Raw genomic sequence first — 5,708 nt, 5'->3', positions numbered from 1 at the left:
AGCTAATCATCGTTGATAACGCGCTTCTTCTCTTTCGTTGTCGCCCTCGTCGTCGTCTCCTCTTCTCCACCGCCACCTCTGGATCTCTAGATCCACCCTTTCGATCCCAAATCGAAGAACTAATCGGCCTCCACTTCTAGGGCTTCGATCGGCCATGGAAATAGGGCCGTCAAATTCCACCAATCCGCCGGACGGGCGGTCTAGAGGATCCGCCTCCGTTCGTTCCATGCTTTTTTGCCATGTCGGCCTGTTCAATGTGGTCATTTTGAATCTTCTAGAGAAAATATTTTATGAGGCTGTAGTTTAGTGGTGAGAATTCCACGTTGTGGCCGTGGAGACCTGGGCTCGAATGCCAGCAGCCACATTGTTTTTATTATTAGTATCTCTTAATTTATTGCTACATTAATATCTGAATTTATTGAAACCACATTACCGACGTTACTTGCAGGACAACCGAGTCATTTCTCTAATAACTATCGTCAGTTCTCGGCGGCTAGCGAGATCTCAGAATTCACAAGAATTTAATGTTATTGTAAGGTTTGATCGTTTATGAATATAAACGTTAGTTAGCAGAAGTATCAAGTTTACTCCATCTGTGGCTGTAGTTTAGTGGTGAGAATTCCACGTTGTGGCCGTGGAGACCTGGGCTCGAATCCCAGCAGCCACATTACTCTATGTTTTTGTTTGTCAATATCTGGATTTATTTTTTCCCTATTGCTCACTGTCCATTTTGCAAAATAATATGAGTTTTTTTGAGATAATTAGATGGAATATTATTATTATTTTTCAAAAATAAAAATAAATCGTCAATTTTTTTTAAAAAAAAAACAATGTCATGGATTTGGAGTTCCTATTATATTTTAGAAAAAAAAAATACGAGCGAAAAAATATTAGTTCAGGGATAAGCGTGTCGGCCTAGATTTTGAAAGGTTCGATATGTATAAAAAAAAATCTAGACCTTTTATATTTATATAAAAATAATAATAAAATTTATAAAAAAAAAATTTATTAATATTTTATTAATAGGATAAGAATTTTATCATAATAATAATAGATCAAACAAATTAATTAAATAATTTAAAATTATTTTTTATTTAATCATGCACCAAGCTAAATTAACATAAATCAAATAAAAAAATTCTACCTAAATTAAAGTCTTGAAGAGTCTAAGCACGTGTGTAGTGTCAGTGGATATCGATGGTGACGCACAATATGAGAATTAGGAAGGTGGCTGTCGATGACCATCAAAGTGGACGAAAGCGAAGAGTTTGAATGAGAGACAAGGAGCAAAAGTGAATTTAGGGTTTAAAAAGAAATAGAAAAAATAGAGGAAAAAATGATATGATCGAACTTCTTTTTGTGGGTATTTCTCTATTTTATTATTAACATTTTTATAAAAAAAAATCAACAATCATTTTCCATTCTATAATTGGATTTTTTTTATTAATTTTTTATTCAATAAATACTAATTTTTTTTTTATTAATAGAAGTGGAGCTCTGTCCGAGGTGGAACTTTGTGCATTGGCTCCATCTTGACCATCCTAGGATCGATCCTAAATAAATAGATAAAATGATGGATACATAAAAATAGGAATAAAATGATGGATTATATATATATATATATATATATATATATATTATTTTTATATATATAATTTTCAATGACAAACCCCTTGAAAAGGAAAGGAAGTTCTCCCAGAAATGAGCAATGCTATTCTTTCTTTTAAATACGCACTTTATGGTCCAGTAAAGACCCTTCAATTTTTTTTTGGTTTTAAATTTAGTATTTAGTTGTTTGAATTGATTAATACCGATTAGTATACCTAAGTTTTTCACTGATTATTAAGAAAATCTGAAAAGACTTGTATAATATTTTTAGAATTATTATTTTACTTTATATAATAGACCGTAACTAAAATTCAATTATTAAATACTTAACTAACCATTCGAAAGATTTAACCACTGCAACTTAAAAACCTCGGTAAAGCATAGAACCGTTTCATTCAACTTCTTCACGATGAGATCAATTGTTGAAATTGTATTTAATTTTCCAGAAGTTGTTCAAAAGCATGGTCTTTTTTTGCCACATGATTGATGTGGTTTAAATTAAGAAAATTTAAATTTGAAGTTTTAATTTTTATTGGTTGTTTTAGGAGAATTGGTAATAATTGGGGCCTTTTTAAAAGATCATCCCTCCCTGTTATTAGAATCTTTCTTGGTATAATGGTAAATTGTTTGATTCGGTTCAAAAGTAGAGAAGATGGTAGATTGAGAATGTGATTCTATGATTGATTTAATGAAAACTCCTCATTGATTTGTAAAACCAAGAGCATTTGTGACGGGCTAGGAAGGGTTTTCCGGCATTAGCCTTCTGACGCTCAAGTCAGTTCTTGACTCAGTGGAGAAAAATAGTAGAAAATGAACAGTGGCCTAGAGCGTATAGAATAACAAAGTATCGCATACCTCCGTCTGTGGATGAAGACCCCTTTTTATAGTGCCACTATAGTATTTATGCACGCATCTCAAAGTATATGCACGTTTTCTCAAGCATCCTTGGAAAAGACAGATCAAAAAGTGTCACTGATATTTTTCCTTAAGTGAGTATGCAAATATTTGATGTGACAGGCTAGAATATTCTAAAATATGATTTGCAGGTTGGACATGCTTTGTTGTCAGCAACATAAACTTTCAAAAGAGTACAAAAAGACATGTATGGGTCCTGCTATAGTTCGATCAGTCGTGGACCGGTCGGGAGGATGCCTGTTCGGTCTCATGGGGTACAACACCTAATTCGACGCTCACTCGACACATTCCTAGAACAGAGTGGAGGAAAATTGAGCTCGATTGGCCTTGAGGTCCGAACGACTCTGACCGCGGATCAGGGAAATTGTTATTTACCGATGAAGAGAGCTTGCCGGTCCACGGTTGCTATGCCAACTCCGATCGAGCTGGAGGCCCAGGATGGTGCCGACAGTCTAGTTTTCCATACCAAGCTAGAGGCCCAGTCGGATAGTCATGTCCGATCGCTCATGTAATCTAATCAGGCAGCCCCCATAGCGTTTGCAGGAGCCTTTGACCCCTATTGACTTTGACCTCTACATCAATCGATTTTCACTACTTTTGACCCACTTTTGGTGGGGTATGTCTTTATCACCGTATCACAAGTCTTTCCCTCAAATCTAGTCGAAGGAGGCTGCAAGTCCGACTAACTAAACAATTAGTATTCTTTGCAACTCTTCTTCCTAGTTAGGCGTTCTAGGATTTAGAGCCGCCACTCTGCTTGCACAATCATTGCTTTAACACTCTTCAAAAAGGGGATCTCCACCCGATCGGGAGATTCAGAGGTAGATGCCGCTCATATTCGTCGTAAACAACACTTAGTCATTTGTTAGCCTTCTTTTGATTTCTTTTCCGATCAGGGGACTTTGAGGTTGTTGCCGCTCAGACCCGTCGTGGACGACATTTAGCTGTTTGCTAGCCTTTTCTGATTTCTTTCTTGATCGGGCACCCATACTTAGTGCTTTTTAATTCCTATTGATATCACTATGATTTCTTGGAAACTGTTCAAATCCCTTGCTATTAATGTAAAGCATGGAGTGTATGCTTTTTAATCATTTGTCTGTCACTAATTTCTATTCCTCATTAATGGCACTTGTGATTGGATGCCACGTGTCGCCTTTCCCTGTCGCAACATGTGTGATATGACGGATGACTGTTGAGATCTGATGTGACGGCTTCTGCCTTTTTGAATTCGACGACCCAGATTAAGCCTTGTTTTCCCCAACCCTCAATCAGATGGCTCGGGGCAACCATCCACATGGTTTTAAACCCCTATTATTTCTTTCTGCGTCATATTGCATTTGCCTTCATCTTCCTTCTCTTATACTCATTGTTTTTTGCTCTCTGTTCTCGCTGGCAATTTCCTCTCAGTAAGTCCTCCCCTTTTTCTTCTTTCGATCGTTAGTTTTCATCTTCTTTCCCATGGCGCGCTCTCTTCCTTCCCAGCCCCCAAGTTGTGGTATACCTCCACCAAATCAGACTTTAACTACGACAAGGTGGACCAAATGAACATAATTTATTACATTCTCGATGACCACAAAATCACAATCCCTTCTATCTATGATCACCCCCATACACCTCCGGCCAACTTCCTTCTTTCTTAAAAGACCAATTATATGGAAGATGGTAAAATTTAGCGAGGGGTTTGTTTACTCTTCGTCGCTCTTGCACCATTTCTTGATTAGGTAGAGGCGGTAGTCGTGGACAATGTAGAGCCCGTAGGCAATGATGAAGAGGTGGTGTGAGTACCAAAAGGTGTTGAATTCGATGAACCAGAGCACGCTCTCCACTATGTAAACAACTCCTTCTCGGAACAACTGGAGGTGGAGAAACCTCGTACACACTCACACAACAAGATGCAACTCAAAACAAGAAGTAAATAAGGATTACAAATGAATAACCTCTTCTTGATCTCTTGTTGATGAAGATGTCTGTAGACCCGTTGGAAAGTACAATAACACTTCTCTTCTAAGCTCGAAGTCTGGCGAACAGTAGTGGAGAAGAATCGTGTAAGCGCTCAAAGAAAAGATGCACCATTTGAACTCACCATCGCCTTTATATCTACACTTTTAGGGCTCCCAATCGATTGGACCTGCTCCCAATTGATTGTCACGTCAGATCCATGCGATCCCAACTATCCAAACCTCGTAACTTGCGCAACAGTCATATCCCAATCGATTAACCAATTGATTGGGGAGGCTTCGATCGATCGACCGATCTATCCAGAGCGCCTCTGTGCTCTTAAAGAAAATCCCAGAAATGATTGACCAATCGATTCCGTCTGCCTCGTATCCACACGAGAAATCTAGCCCCAATCGATTAAGGGATCGATTAGAGTAGCCTAATTGATTGACTTATCGATTAGGAACCTCTCTATGCTTGCGAGAATGGTTGTCAATCGATCAGCTGATCGATTGACCCACCTTTGCTCGCAGCACTCTCCTAATCGATCAACTGGGCTCTGGTTCAATCGATCACCAGCTTGATTGACCAACCTTAACTTGCTTAACTCAAGTCTAGGGTTTTCAATTTCAACATCCGGTCAATCGCGACATGTTGGATCTCTTCATTGCCTATCATCTGGTCAACCTTGCCTGCTGAGACTTCATCACCAAGTGTTCGGTCAATCCCTTAACCCAGTTGGACCTTTCCCTACATGCCAAGTGTCCGATCAACCTTGACCTACTTGGACTTCCAAATACAGATGTTCGGTCAACCTTGGCCCACCTGAATTTCTACTACCTGACTTCACTCACCATGTTTCCTCATTGTCTATCTTCACTCACTAGGGCTTTCGCCTGACTTCACTCACCAGGATTTCTTCTGTCTAACTTCACTTATTAGGATTTCCCATCACCTAGCTTCACTCATTAGGATTTTCTAAGCTGTATGGTTTCACTCACCAGGACTTTCCACACTATGTGTTCGGTCAATTTTAACCCACTTGGATTATCCTCCTCTGCCAACCTTCCCATTGGACTTACCCTTGCCTAACCTCAGTTAGGACTTCCTAGTCAAGTATCCAGTCAACTTTGACCTACTTGACTTCATCCTTTCATATTATCAAACATCGAAGCTAAGTCAACCTGGTCAACCTTGACCCAGGGGATATTACACCAATAATCTCTTCCTTTTTTATATTTGACAAT

The 5,708-nt window shown here is 38.8% G+C and overlaps 1 non-coding gene across 1 annotated transcript; it reads left to right on the top strand.

Annotated features, from left to right (window-relative positions):
- Positions 1-595: 595 nt before the first annotated feature.
- TRNAH-GUG lies at positions 596-667 on the top strand. The gene has a single exon. It is a non-coding gene; the product is annotated as a tRNA-His (tRNA).
- Positions 668-5,708: the final 5,041 nt, after the last annotated feature.

The sequence above is a fragment of the Zingiber officinale genome, chromosome 8B (assembly GCF_018446385.1).
Source record: "Zingiber officinale cultivar Zhangliang chromosome 8B, Zo_v1.1, whole genome shotgun sequence".
Taxonomy (NCBI): domain Eukaryota; kingdom Viridiplantae; phylum Streptophyta; class Magnoliopsida; order Zingiberales; family Zingiberaceae; genus Zingiber; species Zingiber officinale.
The sequence above is the reverse complement of the archived record's forward strand: the minus strand, read 5'-3'. Positions and strand labels throughout refer to the sequence as shown.